Below are 24,795 nucleotides of genomic sequence, written 5' to 3' on the forward strand. Positions count from 1 at the left end.
TTAGCTCATCTCCAAAAGTAGTTATATAAAAAAAAAATTATCTAATTTATGTTATATCTCCCAAAGACTTTCTGCATATCTGAAGACCTTAGCATTCTCTCTTTTTTTTTTTTAATTAATTAATTAATTAATTAATTTATGGCTGTGTTGGGTCTTCGTTTCTGTGTGACGGCTTTCTCTAGTTGCGGCAAGTGGGGGCCACTCTTCATCGCGGTGCGCGGGCCTCTCACTGTCGCGGCCTCTCCCGTTGCAGAGCACGGGCTCCAGACGTGCAGGCTCAGCAATTGTGGCTCAGGGGCTTAGTCGCTCCGCGGCATGTGGGATCTTCCCAGACCAGGGCTCGAACCCGTGTCCCCTGCATTGGCAGGCAGATTCTCAACCACTGCGCCACCAGGGAAGCCCTAGAATTCTCTTATGTAGATCCAAGGTAGTTAAATCTTTTGCTGGAATATATATATATTTTTTCTTCAGGAACACATTTTGCATTTGCAAAATGCTTCTTTGCAAACACTTTAATATTAATTTTGTTATAATCAAGAAATATATCTTTTTAAAACATTAAAATTCTAGAATATTATTTTTTCTTAAGTTTCTGAAATTTAAAATCTAAAGATTTTAGAAAAGCATATTTAAATTGATCTATACAATGGTATATATGTGCATATATATTATATACAGCTATATACACACAAGATATACACACACACACATAAATGATTTAAAAGTTCTCACAACCCAAATAAATAGTTTTAAATCTATAATTATATAAATCACAATAATCTGTGCTTAATCTGAATTCTCAAAAGCACTTTAAAATGGCTACTTTTTATTAGTGTTTATGAATCAAGCAATACACTCTGTCCTTCCCACATACTAACTCATTCATTCCTCACAAGAATCCCAAGTCCTATGAATTCTTATTTCTACTAAACCCAGGTTCACGGATAAAGTAGCTCGAGGTCATACGCTTTTGAAAGGCTGAGCAAGAATTACATTAATTCTTTGATCCTAATCACTACCCAGGCTCTTTTTTTTTTTTTTTTTTTTTACATTAACTGTCTTATCCTAATCAAAGGCATTCAATGGAAAATGTTTTTAGGAACTCAAATATAAGAGCAATAAGCTCCTATAGTTTACATCAATAATACATAATGAACAATAAAATAGAGTTATTTCTTTTTTCTTTTTAATTAATTAATTAATTAATTTTTGGCTGCGTTGGGTCTTCGTTTCTGTGCGAGGGCTTTCTCCAGTTGCGGCGAGCGGGGGCCACTCTTCATCGCGGTGCGCGGGCCTCTCACTGTCGCGGCCTCTCCCGTTGCAGAGCACGGGCTCCAGACGTGCAGGCTCAGTAGCTGTGGCTCACGGGCTTAGTTGCTCGGTGGCATGTGGGATCCTCCCAGACCAGGGCTCGAACCCGTGTGCCCTGCATTGGCAGGCAGACTCTCAACCACTGCGCCACCAGGGAAGCCCCCGGGAAGCCCCCGGGAAGCCCCCAAGAAGCCCCCAAGAAGCCCCCAAGAAGCCCCCAAGAAGCCCCCAAGTTATTTCTTATTTTAAGCAAAGAATAGAAGAATATTATTTCATGAAACAGAAAAATAGTATTGGGATTAGTACTTTTACACATGGAAACATTGATGGTATCTCTCAAATAACAATTGGGATCTAGGCAAAAAAATCAAACCATGATAGGTTAATGGATACAAGGAAATGGTCAGAAGAGCTGAGAGTGAGGTCACCCAGAAATTAGCAACAGCAGGAAGCTGTTGTCATCCTAGGACTAGAAGGGCAATAGGAACAAGTGGCCTTACCAGAGTCCAGAAATCACGGCTGCCTCACAGCTGCTGGAATCGTAATGGATGGGCTGTGGTCAGGAGTGGGGGCCAAGGAGGAACGGACTACAACCAGAGACACCACAGGAGCAGAGAGAAGGGGAAAGATTCTGGTTTCTCATTCTTCTAGCACCCCAGTCATAGGTTCCAGACACTCATTGCAGATCCCACCTGGAAGCTAGAGAGCAAGGGCTCCAAAATAAAAATAAAGACAGAAAAAGAAAAAAAAAAAAAAAAGATTGGGGGTTTCCTGTAAAATGCAGCATATCTGAAGGACAGGATAGAGATCTCAGAGAAGACAGTCCAACAATCTTCCCTCCTTCTTGACCTTCCAAAGTTTAACCAGATAGTTTGGGATAAATCATTAAACTACTATGAAACTGTTTTTTTTTTCTAATTTTGAAAACAAAAATATTACACGCTATTACTGCCTCACAGGATGATTGAGAGAAGGAAATTAGGTGGTGAGTATGAATTCTTTACCTATATGGTAAGGCCCAATATAAATACAAACTTTGACTACATTTATATTCAACAAAGCATGAAAGTTCTTCCTCTATGGATAAATGAGTTGTTGCAACGATTTTTAACACAAAAGTAAATATATCCTAGAGGTGAATTTCTAATCCATGTGATTGGGGAAAGGTTTTATGGATGATTACATAGCACTTGTGGAAGGATAAAATTATTTCTGATTAATGCTGGGATTTAAGTTTTTATATATATTTATTTACATTTATATATAATTATATATATATAACTATATCTCTATCAATCATCTATCTATCTATCTATCATCTATCTATCTATGTAATTAATCAAGGAGGTGATTAGACTGAGGTGACTCTAACACCTTGGTATCCTATGTAAGCAAACAAAAACCAAAGCCAGAGTCAATGCACTTGAATCTGAAAAAATGAAACTTAGAAAAAATAGTCACAAACAGCCAAATAAGCTTTCCCAAATAAAACAATTGCTTATGCTATAGCCAATCAAATACTTTTCTTCCTTTGCTTCAGCTTCTTCTCTATAAAACCTCGCCACTAGCCCTTGTTGGTGGAGTGTTCTTAGCTACCTTTGGCTTGGCACTGCCTTATTCGAATCGATGTATGCTCAAATAAACTCTTGAAAATTTTAAAGTACCTCAGTTTATCTTTTATCACATATATATTCTTTTATATGTACAACATATATAAGTTTATATATATACTTTTATATATATGATGAAAATAAAGTAAAAATATATAAAATATATGTAATATATACATATTTTTTACTTTGAGACCTAATAAAATGTTAAAGTTTTATTTAATATAATATAATAATTTAGTATTACTATTTTGGAGAAGAAATTGAGGTTCTTGGTAAATGACATGCAAATTTTGACGTCCCAACTCGATTAAGTTAAACCATCTTTGATAACATATGAATAACTGTAAAACACTTTCTGGACAATTTGTACTGGCACTATGCAGGCAATACTCAAAAATGCATAAAAAGTTGAGTTGCTTAAATTGATAATGTCAATTGAGGATGTAATGAGAACTTGAAATGTATTTTTATGAGAATCACAAGACCTTCTAGTAATAGCAAACTTTATCCACCATAAATTATAAATACTAGTTAAAATCAAATGTCATAAAGCAGCTTTTCTCTTTTAAACATAGTTAAATATATTTAAACATATAAAAACACTTTTAAAGCAAAGAAACAGCTCACGGTGCCCTCAAAATGACTGTCTTAGCCCCAAATCTTAACTCCCGTAGAAGAGTCAAAATGTCAGTTTTGCAGTTGACTCCAGTAGAAGCCAAAGGGATACTGTTTCATCAAAGAGTTGTGTTGGCAGGAAGGGTGTAAGTGGGGAGAGAAGTCCTAGAGATGAGAAAGTCAAGTAAGCAGAAGAGCCAAATAAGAAGAAAATATAAGTTGAGGGATGCTGTGGTATCAGAGAAGAAAATGAGGCCAAGGCTAAGGGTCCTCAGACAGAAGCAATTGAGAGGGAATCATACTGCACATTGAAACAATGACAAATGGGGAAAGAAATGAGCAAGGTTGAGGAGGGGGTGGAATCTTCTGGAAGTATCAGCATCTACTATAGTGTTGACGGAGAGGAAACCTTCAGAGAGGAGCAAGAAAAATTTACTGAATGGTGAGGGAAGTTCCATCAGAGGTACTTAAACTAGGCGAATATCTGCATGAATCCACCCTTTGTATGTACAGTGGACTGTTTCTGGTGTTTATTTCTGGTTAGTGGAATTTGAGGGTAATTTTTATATCCTTCTCCAGGCTTATTGTCAAACTTTTCTTTTTTTACAATGAGCAAACATTACTTAACTAAGGTGAGAAACTTGCAAATTTTAAAGGTAATATATATCTTTTTATATATTATGTGATTAAAATTATATGTGCACTTAAAAATGTCAGGAAGTAGAACAAAGTATCCATTAAGACTATCTCTAAATGTTGGGTAAAATTCTCTTTTTTAAACTTTTCTTTAAATCCCAAATTTTCTATAATCTTTAGAACACTTGTTTTCCCTAAGATAGAAAAAAAAAAAAAAGCCCTAAAATTTTATAAAAGAAAGCTACACAATATTGACAAAGTATTTTCTCTGACCTACCAATACCCAAGGAGGGGTTAAAATCCTCACTCCTCTATTAACTAGGTTTTCCTGAATAGGAGACCAAACTTTCATTATAGTGAAGGTTACCACTTATCACCAAGTAGAAGATTACACGTTTCTCAGACCACTTATACCCTAAAACTCTGTTTTTATACGAGTATATATATAAGTTTAAAAAATTCTCATTAGAGTTGGCCTTCTGTATCTGCAGGTTTCGCATCCCCGGATTCAACCAACTACAGATCGAAAATATTCCCCCCTCAAAAAAATTACAGAAAGTTCCGAAAAGCAAATCTTGAATTTACTGGTTGGCAACTATTTACAAAGCATTTACATCGTGTTAGATATTGTAAGTAATCTAGAGAAGAATTAAAGTATATGGGAGGATATGTGTAGGTTATATGCAAATACTATGCCATTTTATATGAGATTCGAGCATCCCTGGATTTTGATATTCACAGATACCAAGGGACGACTGTACTAAAAAATTAACCTTCTTACCTCTTAGTAGTCATTCCCTATTCACCACTCCCCCCATTACCTGAGTCCTAGGGACAATTAGGCAATGATTAATCTAATTTCTATCTCTATAGAATTGTCGATTATAGATATTTCATATAAATAGAATCATACAATATGTGGTCTTTCCTGACTGCCTTCTTTCACTTGACATAAGGTTTTCAAGGTTCATCCAGTTGTAGCATGTGTCAATACTTCATTTCTTCTTATTGCTAAATAATTTTCTATCATATGGACATATCACAGTTTGTTTATTGAATGCTCATCAGTTGATGAGCATGTAAGTTACTTCCACTCTTTTACTATTATGAATAATGCTACTATGCACATTAGTACACAAGTTGTTGCTTGGATTTCTATTTTTATTCCTCTTGGATATATACCTATCAGTAGAATTGCTGGATCATACGGTAACCCTTAGTTTAACATTTTGAAAAACCGACAAAACTGTTTTCTAAAGTGGCTGCATCATGTTACATTCCCAGAAGCAGTGAATGATTATTTCATTTTCTCCACATTCTTGCTAACACTTGTTATTGTCTGTCGTGTTTTGTTTTTTTTCTATAGCCATCCCACTTGGTCATGTTATATACTCCTTTTTACATGTTTTGAGATTCAGTTTTCTAGTATTTTTAAAGGATTTTTGCATCTATTTATATTAATATTTATAAGAGTTATTGGCTGTAGTTTTCTTCCGATGTCTTTGGTTTTGATAACTGGGTAATACTGGCTACATAGCAAGACTTGGAAACTGAGTTTATATTTTCTTCACATATTCTGGATTATATATATTATTTGCAAGTATTTATCTCATTTTGTGGTTTGTTTTTTCGTTTTCTTTATACTATTCTTTTGCAGCATGAAAGTTTTTAATTTTCATGAAGTCCAAATTATCATTTTTTTCCTTTCATTCTTGTGCTCTTAGTATTATATCTAAGAAGGCTTTGCATAACGCAAGGTCATGAGGATTTGTGTCTATATTTTCTTATAAGAATTTTATAGTTTTGGATTTTACATTTTGATATGATCCATTTTGAGTTGATTTTTGTGTATGGTGTATGGGAGCTGTTCAACTTCATCCTTTTGCATGTGGATATCCAGTTGTTCCAGCACCATTTGTTGAAACAATTACTCTTTCTCCCTTTGAATTGTGTTGGCATCCTTGTTTATAATAAATTGACCATGAATGTAAGAGTTTATGTCTGCACTCTCAATTAGATCCTATTAATATATTTGTCTGTCCTTACGCCAGTACCACTCTGTCTTCATTACTGTAGCTTTGCAGTAAGTTTTAAAATTGGGAAGTGAGAGAACAAGAATTTTGTTCTTCTTTTTGAAGATTGTTTTGGCTGTTCTTGAATTTCCATATAAAATTTAGGATAAACTTGTCAATTTCCACATATAAATCATTTGGGATTTTGATAGAGATTATGTTGAATCTGTAGATCAATTTAGTAAGTATTGCCATTTTAAAAATAATGTTTTCAATCCATAAATGTAAGTTGTGTTTCTAATTATTTAGATCTTTCTCAATTTCCTTCAACAATGTTTACTAGTTTTCACAATGTACATTTTTAACTTCTTTTGTTACATTTATTTTTCATTATTTTATTCTTTTTGATGATATTGTAATTGAAATTATCTTTTGCAATTTCATTCTGATTATTCATTTCTACTGTATAAAAACACAGAAATACAGTTGATTTTTCTGTATTGATTTTGAATGTCTTCTGTCAAATTTGTTTCTACGTATTTTATTTTATGCCATTTTAGATGGAATTTTCTTTAATTTCATTTTTATTATCCATTACTAGTATATAGAGTATGGAAATACAATTTATTTTTGTTTATTGGTCTTAAATTCTGAAAACATGCTGAACTCATGTTTTAGTTTTAATAGTTTTTTTTGTTTTTGTTTTTTTTAGTGGATTCCTAAACATAAATTTTTAAAGAAGGGTTATGGAGGCAGAGACTGCTAGTGTACGCCAATATCTATTTTCTTTTCTCTGCATGAGTTCATGTCTAAACTAGATTTCCCAGTTCTCTTACACTAAGTGTGGCCATTAGACTGAGTTCTGGCCAAAAGAATGTGGGTAGACATGATATCGACTATTTTCAGATAGTATATAAATTTTTCCAAGCCATCCTGTAGTACCCCTCCTTCCTTTGTCAGCAACTAATGATGAAGATACAGTAAAGAACTCTGAGGTCTGAGAAAATGGCAGATGGTGTAAAGGAGCCAGAATCTAGATTAACTACATGAAGTAGACCCTTCAACTTTGCCATGGGCTGAATTGTATCTCCTCCACCATGTGTATGTTGAAGCCCTAACCCCCAATGTGACTGTATTTGGAGACAGGACTTTTACGCAATAATTAAGATTAAATGAGGTCATGAAGATGGGTCCCTAATCCAATAGGATTGGTGGCCTTATAAGAAGAGGAAGGGAGGAAGATCTCTCTCTCTTTCTGTCACAAGAGGACACAGAGAGAATGGGGTCATCTGTAAACCAGGAAGCATGTTCTCACCACAACCCAGATCAGCCAGAACCTTGGTCTTGGGCTTCTAACCTCCAGAATGGTGAGAAAATAAATTTCGCTTGTTTAAGCCACTCAGTCAGTTTGGGCTGCTGCTTTACACTGGGTGGCTTATAAACAACAGACATTTATTTCTCACAGTTCTGGTGACTGGGAATTTGAGATCAGGTTGCTAGCATGGTTGGCTTCTGGTGAGGGCCTTCTTCTGGGTTGCAGTCTTCTTGTATCCTCACATGATAGAAAGTGGGTGAGAGAACTCGCTGGGGTTCCTTTTAGAGGGCACTAATCCCACTCATGAGGGCTCTACCCTCCTGACCTAATTACTTCCTAATCACCCCACCTCCTATACCAATACATTGGAGGTTGGAATTTCAGCATATGCATTTTGGGATGACACAAACATTTAGTCCATTGCACAGTCTATGGTACTTTTTATGGCAGCCCAAGGTGACAAATACTGAGTTTGGTACCAAGAAATGGGATGCTACTGCAAAAAATACCTAAAAAGGTGAAAGTGTTTTTGAACTGGGTAAAAGGTAGATGCTGGAGGAGTTTTGTGGTGCATGCTAGAAAAAGTGTAGATTGATGTGAACAGAATGTTGATAGAAATACGGATGTTAAAGGCCATTCTTGTGAGGTCTCAGAAAAATGAGGAACAGGTTATTACAAATTACAGGAAAAGTCATCTTTATTATAATTGGCAAAGAACATGGCTAAATTGTGTTCTAGTGTTCTGAGGAAAGTGGAACTTGCAAGCAGTGAAATTAGATGCAGAGCAGAGGAGATTTCTAAGCAAAGCATTGAAGATACAGCTGGGAATCTTCTTTATTGCTCATTGTAAAATGTGAGTGGAGAGAGATGGATTAAGGAGGAAATTGTTAGCCAAAAGGCACCAGAACTTAGAGATTTGGAAAATTATCAAAATATATATATTCAAAAATTGAGAAAGATTGTTCTGAAGAGAACAGTAAGGGTGTGGCTGAACAACCATTTGATAAAGAGATTATAGATGTGACTAATGGACGAAATCAGCCATCTCTGTGGAAGCCAGGAATAAAGATGGAGTTATGCCAGTAGAGTCACTGCCAGCTGGGGCTAAAATGGACAGAAAAAATGACACGAAATCAAAGAAGGCTATTAGACTTCTTAGCTCTTACAGGATTGGAAGAGCTATTTGGCTGAGAATGTGTCCTGTTCCTCAAGAAAAGGAAAGAATGACCCCAAAGGCGATTCAGAGATCATCAAAGCTGCCTCCCAGGTTTCATAGGGTGAACCATCGCATAAGTATCAATAGGCCAGATGGCCTTCAACTGAATCCTTGGGGGTGGGATCACCCTGAAAAGCTTTGCAGGTGGGGCTTTCCAACAGAATTGGAGGGCAGAGTTCCGGGGTATGGAATTACTGCCCTAGTGGTTTCTGAAGGTGGGACCCCACTGCCTCAGTGGGTGGGGAGAGCAGAACATTGATCAAAGAGTGTTGTTCTTTTTTTTTTTTTAACATCTTGATTGGAGTATAATTGCTTTACAATGGTGTGTTAGGTTCTGCTTTATAACAAAGTGAATCAGCTATACATATACATATATCCTCATATCTCTTCCCTCTTGCATCTCCCTCCCTCCCACCCTCCCTATCCCACCCCTCTAAGTGGTCACAAAGCATCAGAAAATCTACAAACAATAAATGCTGGAGAGGGTGTGGAGAAAAGGGGACCCTCTTGCACTGTTGGTGGGAATGTAAATTGATACAGCCACTATGGAGAACAGTACGGAGGTTCCTTAAAAACTAAATATAGAACTACCATACGACACAGCAATCTCACTACTGGGCATATACCCTGAGAAAACCATAATTCAAAAGGAGTGTTGTTCTTAAGCCTTAAGATCTAATGGAATTTACCTTGCAAGGTTTTGGACTTGCTTGGGACCTAGCAGCTCTTTCTTCTTTCCAATTTCTCCCTTTTGAAATTGGAATGTCTATCCTATGCCTGTCTTACTATTGTATTTGGGAAGCATATAACTTGTCTGGTTTCTCAGGTTCACAGCTGGAGATGAATTTTGCCTCAGGATGAATTGTACCTCAAGTCTCACCCATACCTGATTTAGATAATATTTAGATGAGACTTTGGATTTTAGACTTTAGAATTGATGCTGGAATCAGCTAAGACTTTGGGGGCTGTTAGCTTGGAAAAAATATAATTTTCATGTGATAAGGACATGAATTTTGGAGGCCAGGGATTGAATGCTATGGAATGACTTATGTCCCCCCAAATTCATATTTTGAAGCCTTAATTCCCAATGTGACTGTATTTGGAGATAGGGCTTTTAAAAGGTAATTAAAATTAAATGAGGTCATAAGGGTGGGTCCCAATCCAACAGGATTGGTGGTCTTATAAGAAGAGGAAAAGAGAGAGAGATCTCTGTTTTTCTGCTACATGAGGACACAGCAAGAAGGCAGCCATCTGCAAGCCAGGAAGAGAGCTGTCACCAGAAAAGAAATCAGCCACAACCTTGACCTTGAACTTTCAAGCTCCAGAACTTTGAGATAATATATTTCACGCAATCTATGGTACTTGCTATGGCAAACTTAGCTGACTAATACATCCTCCAGTGGTGCCAACCTGCTTTAGATCATGACATAAACAGGCCAAAAATTATATTGTTTTTAGCCAGTAAAAATTGGAATAGTTTGCTAAAGCAGCTAATCTGCTCTGACTAATATGATAACAGAAGAAAACATGTGGAAAAAGAGTAGTAACAGGATACCTGGTATCTGCCAAGAACACAAGGAAGCAAGAGATTTACCATGACATTTATTCTTTCTTTCTTTTTTATCGAAGGATAGTTGATTTACAATGTTGGGTTAATTTCAGGTGTCTAGCACAGTGATTCAGATATATATATATGTATATATGTATATATAACTTTTCCCTTATAGGTTCTTTTTCAGATTCTTTTCCCTTAAAGGTTATTACAAAATATTGATTATACAGGGCCTGTACAGTAGGTCCTTGTTGATTATCCATTTTATATATAGTAGTGTGTACCTACCACAGGATTTAGAAATGCAGAATATTATTACTCAGGTTCTTTGATAAAGGAGACAGCCCTTATGTTACTTCATGTAACACTGGGAGGAAAAATATTATTTTATTTTTTTATTGAAGGATAGTTGATTTACAATACTGTGTTAGTTTCAAGTGTACAGAAAAGTGATTCAGTTATATATATATATATATATATATATATATATATATATATATATATATATATATGTATTTAGATTCTTTTCCATTATGAATTATTACAAGATGTTGAATATAGTTCCCTGTGCTATACAGTAAATCATTGTTGTTTATCTATTTTGTATATGGTAGTGTGTATCTGCTAATCCCATATTCCTAATTTATTCCTTCTGCCCCCCTCCAAGCTTTCCCCTTTAGTAACCATAAGTTTGTTTTCTATGTCTATGAGTCTATTTCTGTTTTGTAAATGAGTTCTTTTATATCATTTTTTTAGATTCCACATATAAGCAATATCATATGATATTTGTCTTTCTCTTTCTGACTTACTTCATTTAGGATGATAATCTCTAAGTCCATCCATGTTGCTGCAAATGGCAATATTTCATTCTTTTTTACGGCTGAGTACTATTTTTATATATATATATATATATATATACATACGTATATATGTGTATATATATATATATATATATATATATATATATATATATATATACACACACCACATCTTATTTATCTGTTCACCTATCAATGGACACTTAGGCTGCTTCCATGTCTTGGCTACTGTAAATAGTGTGGCTATGAACATTGGGATGTGTATATCTTTTTAAATTAGAGTTTTTGTCTTTTCCAGATATATGTCCAGCAGTGGGTTTGCTGGATCATATGGTAGTTTTTTAAGGAACCTCCACATTGTATTCCATAGCAGTTGCACCAATATACATTCCCACAAAAAAAAATTAATTTAAAAATTCTTCAAGAAGTATGTCCCAACCTTGTGAAAGGCTGAACTAGATTTAGCAATAATGGGTACAGGAAAGCACCAGCTTAGTTTGTTTTTTAATAGCTGTCAAAACAAGAAATTGAGCGTAAACTATGAGCAGAAGGATGTATCCTAGCAAGCACATTCCTGATTTGGGGAATGAAACAAAAGCAGAAGCATTACAGTTGGTGGAGCCACAGCACACAAATTCTTAAATTTGACGTTCATGCCTGATAGAATCCATTTAAACCATGGTTGCAGTCTTGAGTTGGAAATTTTGCTTTATTTCTCAAATAAAAGAGTTTATTTCCAATAGTTTAAAGAGAGGGAATATGTATGATATATTTGAGACATTACATATCTGTGGAGGTTTTCACATTAACATTTTGCTAGAGAAAAACCTGTTTTGTTTATTAGTCCTGACAGGCTCGGCTATACTGCAGTAACAAATATACCCCCAAATCTTAGCAGTTTACATATCCAAGTTTAGCAGGCAGAATAGTGGCCCCCCAAGATGTCCACGTCCTAATTCCCCAAACCTCTTGAATATGTAACCATGGCAAAAGGTGATTTTCAGATATGATAAGTTAAGACTCGATATGGAGCTATTATCCTGGAATATTTTAGTAGGCTGAATATAATTGAGAGTCCTTATAAGAGGGAGGCGGGAGGGTCAGAGTCAAAAAGAAATGAGGAAAGAAGCAGAGGTTGGAGTGATGAGACTGTGAGCTACGAAATGTGGGCAGCCTTTTGAAACAGCAAGGAATGGATTGTCCCCTAAAGTCTTCAGAAAGAATGCAGATGGGCCAACATCTTGACTTCAGTTCTGTGAGCACAATTTAGACTTCTGACCCCTAGAACTGTTAGATAATTTGTTGTTTTTTTTTTTTTTTTCACCACTAAATTTATGGCGGTTTGTTACAGTAACAATAGGAAATGAATACAGCAAGTTTATTCTCATTAACATCACAACATAATTGCAGCTCTGATTGTTTTTCTCCTAGCAGTGACCCTGGCATTCTGAATCTCTTTGAATCAGTAATTCAGTCTTATGAACAGATTCCTAGTTTGCTGCAGAAAGCAGAAGATGACTGACCATTTCCATAGGAGGCTTGTATGAGCCAGAATAAGTTTCTTCCAACACCCCTACCCCTGCCTCCCCCTTGCTGGCCAGAACTCAGTCATATGGCCCAAATCTAACTGTAAGAGAATCTGGGAAACATAGTTGGCACACAGAAAGATGGAACTGTTCAGTGAATACATAGAATTTTTCTAGCAGTCATGTATAAAACTATTTCTTCTCAAAATCTTTTAAAGGTTTTCACATAGCTTCTCAAATGTCATGTTGGAAGGGAGATGGCTGATACCGATAAGAATACTGTTTTTTGGACAAAATTTATATTTCCTCTCTAGATTGTCATAGGATTCTTTTTATAGTTATCTTTTATTTTTACCAAAGAATGATTTCAGAAAGGATATATTTTATAGGTATTTGCACAGAAAGAAGTCAATTCTTTAAATTGAGTTGTATTGCCATTGATATTATATGCATGTTTATATATTATGTAGTTTTTAATTCATAAATTTTATTCCTTCAATTATTTCCGATTATTTCCTCTTTTTCTTGCTTTTGTTTCTAAATCAGGATCACTTACATTTCTCAAAAATCAATCTCTGTTCCCTTCCCTTATCTTTTTGATAATCTTTTATCATTTGATCTTTGTCATGTTTTTCCTCTACTTTCAGCAATAATTTCTCAAATTGATTCTAGGAAACATTTAACAATATTATCCACAGTGTCACTTGTACTGATCTTTAAAATATAGATATTACCTCTATTATTAAAATTTGACTTAGAGAACATATGCTATACTAATGATGATTACCTGACATCGTAAATGAATTAACAGAACTAATAAACATTTTGTAGTATTTATATAAGGGTAGAATTAGATAATGTATGTCAAGTATTCAGAGATGAACCTTCAAGCTCAGAGTGGTGTAGACTCGATATTTTGTACTTCGGAATATGAAAGTTATTGATTTTTTTTCTAGGTATAGTGATACAAAGATAAATAAAATACTATTCCTGTCTTTGGAGTACATAGCTGAGTGAGAAGAGATGGCAATTTAAAGAGATACTTATAGGACATAATATGTATTTGGAGTTAGAAAAGATTTTTATACTACATATATCCATTACCTCAAATATTAATGTGTTAGTATTGAATTTATAGGCAAATAGTAAATATGCCCTGGGCTTTTTTAAGACTCTTCAGTTGTAAAATTTACAGAAATCAGTCTCCTTGAAGCAACCTAGATGTCCATTGACAGATGAATGGATAAAGAAGATGTGGTATATATATATACAGTGGAATATTACTTAGCCATAAAAAGAATGAAATAATGCCATTTGCAGCAGCATGGATGGATCTAGAGATTATCATACTAAGTGAAGTAAACCAGACAAAGACAAATATATGATATCACATATGTGGAATCTAAAAAAATGATACAAATGAACTTATTTACAAAACAGAAGTAGATTCACAGACATAGTGATTACCAAAGGGGAAAGAGAGAGGAGGGATAAATTAGTAGATTAGGATTAACAGATACACACTACTATATATAAAATAGGTAACCAACAAGGACCTACTGTGTAGCACAGGGGACTGTGCTCAATATTTTGTGATACCTATAAGGGAAAAGAATCTGAAAAAGAATATATATATATATGTACGTATAACTGAATCACTGTGTTGTGAACCTGAAATTAACATGAATTGTAAATCAATTATACTTCAATTAAATATATATATAATAGAAGAATTTCCACTTGAGTGTAAATTGAACACTTAACTTACAATTCATTGTTATAAATTGAGAACAATTTCATGTTCAATCTCCAGTTTTGTTATTTCAACATTTGTGAGTATTTGGATTTCTTAAAACGTGAAAGCAGAGCTCTTGTTATTTTTATTAATTATGATTTAATACAATTGGCAAACTACAAAGTCTAGTTCAGCACGTCTAAAATTAAGTAAACTTCTCCCACTGATTTTAATGAATGTGCCAATTTTTTTCTCTGAAGCATATGGATAAATATTGAAGCATGATTTCAAAAAAGAGTCATCCAACAATCAGTTATTAGAAGAATTTTGGTTTTGACACATCCTGTTTTTTCATACGGTATATATTATAGAACTTGAAATCAGTGTTATAATGATTATTACCTCTTGCAATCAAGGGAGGTTTTTCCATAATAAAAAGCCAGGGTTTTTAAAAAAAGGTCCTAAAGCACTTAAATAAAGCAAATTTTCAATAATTTTGCAATTTTACCCTACATGGAATTATTTTTCATGGTGACTGAAATACAGTCAAAGCAAACATTTTGATAATCGTATGAGTAGTATCTATTCCTCTTTTATTTCTACAGATTGAGCTATTTAGTCATTATGGTTTTTATTACCTAATGATTGATCATAGCAAATGGCAGGAATCAGGTTTAATAATTTTAGACCTTTTAATATCCATAATAATGATAAAATGAAATTGATAAAATTAATAGTTGCTTGACTATAATAGTTTATAGTCAATCAGTGTTTTACAATTTCCAAAGCACTTACATATCCATTATGTCATTTTATTTTTACAGCTACTCTATGAGAGAGATAAGAAAGATGTTAGAACCTTAGAATCATGGCCAAAGAATTAAACAACCCAGAAAAGATCATAAACAAATTAGTTATAGATTTTGGAATAAAACTGCTTTTGTTTATTCCAATAAATAAAATAAATCCCATTAGTCTTTGACAAAAGTATACTAAGAGAATTATATACAAATACATAAAGTAATTTTCTAAGCAAATGCCACTACTATAATAGTTGCTGCCAAACAATATTCCCAATTTATCTTGTTATTCTGATTTCACTGTTACTGCCTCCTTGCAAGACAAAGTCATCTGTCAACTGAGCTCCTCACTACTTTTATGTCAAACTCCAAGAGGTTCAAATTAGCTCAAATTGGATTATATGTTTTGTATACCTTTATTTTTAACTTTATAAGAAACCATCCAACTGTTTTTCCTAAGTGGTTACACTGTTTTACCTTCTCATCAGCAATGTATGGAAAATCTAGTTGTTTCATATCCCTACTAACACTTGGTGCTGTCAATCTTTCAAATTTTAGTCATCTTAAGAGTGTTTTACTGCTAACTCATTTAGGTTTTGATTTGCATTTCTCAGATGAGTAATGATGCTGAGCATATTTTCACGTGCTTATATGCTCCTTGTATATTACCTTTCTTGAATTGTCTTTTAAAATCTCATCTATTTTTTAAAAACTGTGTTTGTTTCCTTATCATTGAATTTTAAGTACTCTTTTTATATTACAGATACAAGCACTTTGTCAAATACATTTGATAAATATTAAAAATATTTCATCCCAGTCTTTGGATTATCTTTTCATTTTGTAACAGCCTATTACAGAGGGCATAAATCTTTAGTTTTGATTACGTCTACTTTGTCATGTTTGTTGTGGTCTTCTTTTCTGGTTTGTGCTTTTTATGTCCTCCCTAAGAAATCTTTAAAAGATTTGACCAAAAAGAAAATGGTTCAAATATAGAATACTTAAATCATCAAATATTTGAGCCTTGGTTTCTTGGTAGAGATTTCAAAAAAGAAGATATGCACAGTAGCAACTGTTTAATATGACAATAACTTAATCCTTTCTTTGTTTCTTTTCAGGTAAAATCATTTTCACAAACATTTATACTGCTATAAATGTCTGTGTTTATTTGTGTAGGAAGTGTTTGTTTTTCCAAGAAAGTGAACTTTCATCTTTTCTCATATGTGCCATGAAGAACTTGAAGGCTTCTTGAGTAATGGAAGCATTTTGGTGCTTTTTTGATTGGCTCAGATTCAAATATTATACTGTACATTGCACATGAAAGCCATCCCTCTTAAAAAATGAGACAGTCAGCAGACAGCAAGATCCAAATCAGAATAATGCCATGACTGCAACGTGCTTCACAACTGTGCACACACAAGCTGTTGTGATGGCTACCGAGTACAGTACATGGTAGCAAAAGTTTCCAGATTTAAATTTTTTACTAGAAAAGCATGACAATCCTCCATTTTCAATAATAAAATTGTCTTCTTGTAGTATCTATCTTGTCCAAATCTTCAGAAACTTGGCTACATTTCAGATAAACATTTCAGATATGTATTTTTCTGGAGAGAAACCAACTCCAAATCCATCCTGTTTAGGAGTATTACAATGAAAACAAATCTCTAAAATAAATAAAAATGACATTTCTTCAGTTATACTGACTCCTCCAATAACACTTTTTTGTTTGTTTTTTGTTTTTTTGTTTTTGTTTTGTTTGTTTTGTTTTTCTATTTATTTGTTTTTATAGAGTATAGTTGGACCACCAAGGGAATCCAATATGGGTAACATTTAAAATACTGAAAATAGGGCTCAACCTCATTCCATAGCCCAAAATGGAAACAAGTTTGCTAAGGGAACTTATTTTTGTGATTTTGTTCTCTTCCATGTATTAGAGAGGCAACCTATAGGAAATTAAAGTCCTTTCTCCCTCCAAGTGGTGGGTAGAAATTTTTCATGTGGACCCATATTAAATGATTAGTATGAAATTTGTTAGGACCTGGTATTTCCTAAGGGTATGGTAATTTGATAATAATGGAATTTTGGGGGTGATCATATACTATCACATCAAACTGATATTAAATTTTCTATAAAATATTGGGTCAACCATATATTCTTATTGGATGATGTGAAGCAGGAATTTTATTGAGGTATCTATGGATTATTATGGCTTAGCCACCAACTGACCTGGATTTAAAGAGGGCTAGGTTTCTGGAAGATTCTTTCTATAAGAATTTTAGGAACAAACACTGGAAATACAAAATGTGTACCCATAATAAAAGGTGCTTAGCAGTGGACCCATTCTGATCTCTATAATATTACTTTATTTTTCCCTTTCTTTTGCTATTGTTAAATGAAATCAATGTGTGATATTAGTCATGGAGCCTGATATACCCCAGAACATTCACACTGATGCCATATGTTCTACTTTTCCTATGATGAATCAAGAACCCATAGAGAAAAAGCAGCCTTTAAAATTCTGCTATAACTTTTCACCTTCAATAATTTTCTTATTCATCAAGGGCAGATGAATTATTGCTTTTATATTTATGTTCTTCAGTTCTCTTGGTGATTCTTCTTGGTTTCTCAGGCTTCCTTTTACAGTCTCGGTGTTTCTTAGGCACGATACAAAGAAAACAATTAGCCTGATTTATCTAGTAACTTCATATTCCCCTTTGCAAAGTATTTGAAATATCTGTTTATCATTTTTATAAAATATTTTAATTAAAATATTAATGTTAATATATGTTCATTTCAAATTCAGAAACAATAAATTATACATACAGAAAATATGAACTGTTTACCACATCCTGCCACAGAAATGTGAACATTCCCAAACACTAAAGTTTACTGTCCTATAGAACATTAAACAAATGTCTCATTTGAAAAAGAAAAAAGAAAAAAGAAAAAAAAAAAACTATCTCAAGGTGCCCTTACTAATGAATTTAAGTTCCTATTCCTCAAAGGATTGTTGAACCAGCTTTACCATATTACGGATTCTTTCATTAATGAGTTTGTTACATTATTTTTTCCTTCAGAACAAATATCAGTTTGGGTTTGCATACTCATATTTGATTAATAACCCAGTCTTCATTAAATGGTAAGTTTCTTGCGAGTAAGAATGGTTTGTTTCCTTCATGTCATATTCCCAGCACTTAGCACAGTGCCAGACACATAGTGGGCATGTAACGAATATCTTTTGAATGAATGAATGAATGAATGAATGAATGAGACCAGCATGTCACACTTGATTCTTTAACCCCTTCAATGTCTTTCTATTGCTGTTAGAATGAAAATCAAATGATTTTTTTAGGCTCTATCAAGTCTGTTATGATCTTGGCTCCTGTCTTCATTTTCAACTTCTTATGCTACTCTTTGTTCACTAGGCTCAGATGTACCATGTACTCTCTTACTGTAGGGATTTTGCTCATGCTCTTTACTCTGCTTCTAATTTTCCTATGAGTGTAAACCATATGTCTAACTTACCAGCTTTGACCCTTGGATCCAGTGCCCCTCTCAAAGACACATTTCTTTACCACTCTATCTTAAGAAGTTCCATCTCCCCTAATCATTGTTTCTCCATGACCTATTCATTTTTACAATTTTGAATTACTGATGAGTTTGTTTTCAGAAAGTGAAGTTGTCTAGTAGGGAGCTGACTAGATGGGCTTGAATACCAGGTAGGAAATCTGAAATGTGAAATTAGGCTCAGGAAAGGAATAAAGAAGTCCAACATCCAAATGACACTTAGAGGAAAAGTCATCCATAAGGAAGACAAAGAAAGAGAAATCCAGGAGAGGATAAATCAAGATATAATCTTGCAGCATCCAAAGAAAAAGTCACTCACAGGATTGAAGCTGAGTGTTACATCCTGGAACATGATGATCACACCAAGGTACCACCAACCTGAATCATATTCCCTCGCTAAACTTCACTACATCATCTTTTAGAATTGCTCTTATGATTGTTTATCATGCTTGCCTTTTCATTTACCCATCCAATATTCTCTGGAAATGAAGATTTCTCAGTGTGAACCAGTCTGTGTAGACACCAAATCCTTTTGGAAGTGTATCTTTCATTACTGCTGTGATGTCAAAACTACCATAAATATACAGGAAATTCTCTATTATCAATATTTTACCCTAGAGGTAAATTTAAAAAGGATAAAATATTCTTGTATAAAACATTTACCTTTCATAAGAACTTATATTAATGTCTGTTCATGAATTTAGTAATAATAATAGTAGTAATAATAATAAAAATAAAATAGTGGAATGTGAATTATCTGAATCTAGTGGTATCTTTTTAATATGTTTTCTATTTACAACCACCACGGAGTCAATGAGAATCAATCTCTTCTTTTATTTAACCAATTAAAATTTTGAAAATTTGATCTTGAGTAAAATATTTATCATGAAGAAGCCAAAGGAAAACAGAATTTTATGCAACCCAAATTGAGCTGATTTGGTTGTTGCCATATTAATTGACCTTCTTCCCTTTCTTATTACATTAATATTACAGCAGCAGTTGTAAAAAAGCTAATCTTAGTTTCCTAAATGCAAATTTTGCAAGTCACATATCTTTGCATGGGCACTTGGTAAATTAAAGCTTAAATCCTGTCATCAAAACTAATATTTCTATGGCTTCTCAGAAATAAAATTGCCAAATTATTTTTGGCTTCATGAAGGTTCCTGTGTGTGCTTATTGCTAAAAATAAGGTCAAATATTTAAAAGTTTGGGTTTCTTTTTAAATGAGACTTAAACATAAGAAACACAATATCTTTACTAAACAGCTACAGAAACACAACCAGCCATCACTGTTAAATTAGTTTGAAAACTGGGCTTGAATTTACATATTTGGGAAATCAAAACTCATAGAAATAGTAACTATGCCAGGGTAAGGTATGGCAGGTCTGTTATTTTCTTTTCTTTCCACATAAATTTACAAAGTAAGTTAAGGTAAGGGACAGACACATGATAAATTAATTAAAATTATATTAGAACATTCTTATGTGTTCATATCACAATAGGAAATGTGCTTGCTCCCTTAGAGCCTTAATCTCCAAAAATTTACTCCCTAAAATGAGCCTTTTCAATTTTTTTTTATTGCTTAGAGCCAGAGTTTGTTTGGAACTTTTCGCGTGCTTTATCTTTCCCTACATTTCCTCTTAGCAGAAGTAATCAATATATCTAGAACATTTGCCTTCTGAGAATATTAATTCTGAAATGGAAATAACGTTAATCTTTTTAGTTCTGCTTAACTTTGAGACAAAGAAACTTGAAATTTTCCAACTGTGGTAATTGGTAGAACACTCTCCTTTAGACTTTGGAATGAGCTCCAGAAAGAAGGGCCAAGCGTTTTTCTTCTATTTTTCACATCAGTATAATGAGCTTAGGCGATAAGGTCTCTGAAAATATTTGGAGAGTCCTCGAACCCTTTAGATTTCCTATGCATCCTGGCTTTGTAATTTTCATGGTTATGGTACATTTTCAATCCTGTGGATTTGTCGGGCTGGCCAGCTAAGTTGATGATTGTGTTTTCTCCCTTGTTGTCTAAAAGACTGGAATGAAGTGCACACAATGAATGTATATTTATTTCTTTTCTCCTCAGACTGAGAGACGTTTGTAGAGTAATGCTAAGTCTTTCACCCTCCATGAAGATTTGTGTTTTCTAGAAAGGAAAATCATGGTTAACTAAGTCTCATTGTCCTGTAATTTATTTAAACTCACAAGCATGTTATTTAAGGATAATTCTCATGCTTCATAGAGCCAGTACCAATCCACTGGAAAAAAAGGGTGGACTTTATTATTGATGCTTTCCAGAAACAAAGTAATGTTTATATATTCAGGCCTAGCTAACTTTGAGGGTGAATGGGAACTAAAATGTCAACTGTATTTTTTCAGGGAATATATTCCCTGAGTAATAATGAAAATGATAATAATAATAATGTATATATAAAACACACACACACACACACACATATATAGCATTAAAATTGTCCGAAATAGAAGAAAATCTGTTATATGTGTTCTGCTACAGTTGGCAAATATGTAGAAACGTATCTTAGCATTTTCAGGACATTTTAAAATGTGCCTGAAGTTGTCATCAGTTTTCCAACATATAATATACCTTTTCTTCAAAAAAATTTTAAGTTTATTTTTGTATTCTCACATACATATCTTTCAAAGCTATTATAACAATTTTGCATAATTGTATTTAAATGACTGCAAAGGACTCTATGGTATTGAATAAATGCATAGAAGCTTTAACTTGTACCTGAAGCGATACTTAGGATAAAAGCAATGAAAATAATTTTGACTTTTCATTTCCTTCCACAGAATTCTTGGAAAGAAATGCTGTGTTATAATTATGTGAATTTTAACTTTTCGAGTCTTTAACATACCTTGACTTTTCCACATTATTCTTTAAATGCCATATTCTTATAATGCTGATTTTAAAGTGGGATAAAGCTCTCTAACCTCAGCAGCTACTACAATGTAACACATGCAATTGAAGAAAGTTATTTGTAGCTTCCAATTATACCACATGCATCATTAACAGATAATAATACACAAACATTTCATACTTTCCAATCACTTGAACCAGTTTAATTTTTCATTAGTAAAATGCCAGTGTGCATCATATCTGCCAACTCCCCATCTCTGGAAAATATCTGTGTTCAGCCAACTTCACCTCACAAAACTTTAACAAGAAATTGCAGAACTTGGCTGCTTTGAAAGACTTCAGTGCTCTCTGGTGTCTTTTGTGGATTTTCTGCTTTTGACATTTTTCTTGAAGACAGAACATGTCAATAGAGAATTAAATTTTTAAAATATATTATCAAAATTTTAGTATGGTACCTATAGCTTTCAGCAGGTAGTCATATCTTACCATTAAGTTATGGATACAGGGACCACAAAAGACCTTGTAATTGTACCTTATTCCTTATAAGTAATGGATATTAGAGGAGCAAAATATAAGAATTTTCCCTGTATTTAGATGCCTGAAATCAGAGTAACTGCTATGGCCCCCATCACTCTTATAAGATCAAGACAGGTTTTTAAGTAATGGCAATAATATAATAAGTTGTAACATCCTGTCCAGCTGAGATACTTTTGGAAGACAGTTTACGTGTTTAATAATGTTAACTAAAATAATCTGATCTTGACAATTTCAGTATCATTCCTCCTAATGATATTAGTTGGTCTTTCTACCTTGTTTCCTTCCAGATGCCTATTTATACTAAGGAGCATTGCTTTTATTTAAACTAAGGATATTTGCTTAGGAGAAGAATTTAACCCACCTGCCCTAGTCCCACTCTTCCTCATGAAGTTTAGTGCTTAGGAATAACATGATTGCTGTTTTATTTATTTATTTTTGTTGCTGTCATTTTTTTGTTTTATTTTTGATTGCTCTGTTTTAATTCATGAAGTATCTTGATAGAAGTATTCATGCCATAAGGGCCTACTGTATAGCACAGAGAACTATACTCAATATTTTGTAATAAACTATAAGGGAAAAGAATCTGAAAAAAGAATATATATGTATATATATATATAACTGAATCACTTTGCCATACACCTGAAACTAACACAACATTGTAAATCAATTATGTTTCAATAAAAATTAAAAAAAAATTAAAGTATTCATGCCTATCCCTCAAGCACTTCAAGGGTTTTTTTTTTTTTTTTCTCACTAAACCTAAAACTCGTGTGTGTGTGTGTATTATAGGCAAGAAGTCCTCCTGTTAAATTGCTGTTTTGCTAAAATATACTGACCTAGCAGCATAAAATTATACTTCCCCCAAGGAAAAAAAAAAAGATTTTGAACAATCAGTGGTCTATGACCCATACTTTTAGAAACAATGTATTATTAGTGATTCTGTAGAAGAGTGTACTTGTAGTTTGGCAATATTCATACTTCTCTGTTTCCTATTAGTACTGGAACTCCTAAGCATTAACCAGGACACATGTTCACCCATCTTAAGACTATATTTACCAGCCTCTGGTATGATTGGTATGATTATATGACTAAATTCTGGCTGATGGTTTATAAACAGAAATAATGTGTGAAACTGAAGTGTCATGTCTGTAAAAGATAGCTTCTAACTCTATTTTTTCTTTCCTCTTTCTTGATGTGGGAGACTATCATTGAAGAGGTAGACAAATACCACCCACTAAGAGGGTGACAGAACAACCAAAATGAAGAAACTATGATCCTTAGATGATGTGGAGACACCGAGTGGTGTCTATAAGAGCTAGATAAGGTTAGCCGATATTCTAACTTACACAATTTTTTTAATGGTGAAAAATTCAAACACAAAGAAAAGCATAGAGAAAATACAATAAACATTCATGTGTGTATCACCCAGAATTACCAAAAGTTAACTTATTATTAAATTAAATAAAACACTATAAATATATTTTTTCTTCCCTTCTTAGGTGTAATTGCTCTTTTGAATTTGGTGGGTATCTTACACATTTGGGTTTTGGTAAGTGTACTACAGATATATGTATCCAACAAAAATATAGTATTTGTACTGCATTCAAAAGTTTTATACAAAAGATATCATATTAGATACTGGATTCTACAACTTTCTTTTTTTCACCCACTAGTGTGCTTAATTCATTTACTCTTATCATGCTTATGTATGTATTTTAATCTCTTTGCCATCCATTTGTGTGTGTTTGTCTGTGAGTGTGTCTTTACTTATTTTGCTTTTCTCTTCTTTTCATAAATACTTCCTTACCTCCTTAATGGAAATCTATTGATAGGATTGAGTTTTATTCCAGCATTTTTTTTTTTTTTTTTTTTTTACTGATTTGCAAGTTACATGTATACATTCTTTCAGAGGTTACTTTAAAAATACATGCAATACTAATAAACTCTAAGATAAATTTAAAAATCTCTATTCTACTTTAGAATAACATGATAGTTAAAGCAATTAAGTATATATTTTGGATCCATTGTATTCACCTTGTTTTATAACTAATACTTATTTAGATTCATCAAAAGTACTCATTGATTTCTCTCATTACCATTAATTCCTTTTTTTTTTTAACATCTTTATTGGAGTATAATTGCTTTACAATGGTGGGTTAGTTTCTGCTTTATAACAAAGTGGATCAGCTATACATATACATATATCACCATGTTTACTCCCTCTTGTGTCTCCCTCCCACCCTCCATATCCCTCCCTTCTAGGTGGTCACAAAGCACTGAGCTAATCTCCCCATGCTATGTGGTTGCTTTGCACTAGCTATCTATTTTACATTTGGTAGTGCACATATGTCCATACCACTCTCTCACTTCGTCCCAGTTTACCAATCCCCCACCCTGTGTCCTCAAGTCCATTCTCTATGTCTGCATCTTTATTCCTGTCCTGCCCCTAGGTTCTTCAGAACCATTTTTTTTTTTTTTAGATTCCATATATATGAGTTAACATAGGGTAATTATTTTTCTCTTTCTGACTTACTTCATTCTGTACGACAGACTCTACGTCCATCCACCTCACTACAAATAACTCAATTTCATTTTTTTTATGGCTGAGTAATATTCCATTTTATATATGTGCCACATCTTCTTTATCCATACATCTGTCAATGGACA

The sequence above is a fragment of the Eubalaena glacialis genome, chromosome 6, assembly GCF_028564815.1.
Source record: "Eubalaena glacialis isolate mEubGla1 chromosome 6, mEubGla1.1.hap2.+ XY, whole genome shotgun sequence".
In the NCBI taxonomy this organism is placed as follows: Eukaryota; Metazoa; Chordata; class Mammalia; order Artiodactyla; family Balaenidae; genus Eubalaena; species Eubalaena glacialis.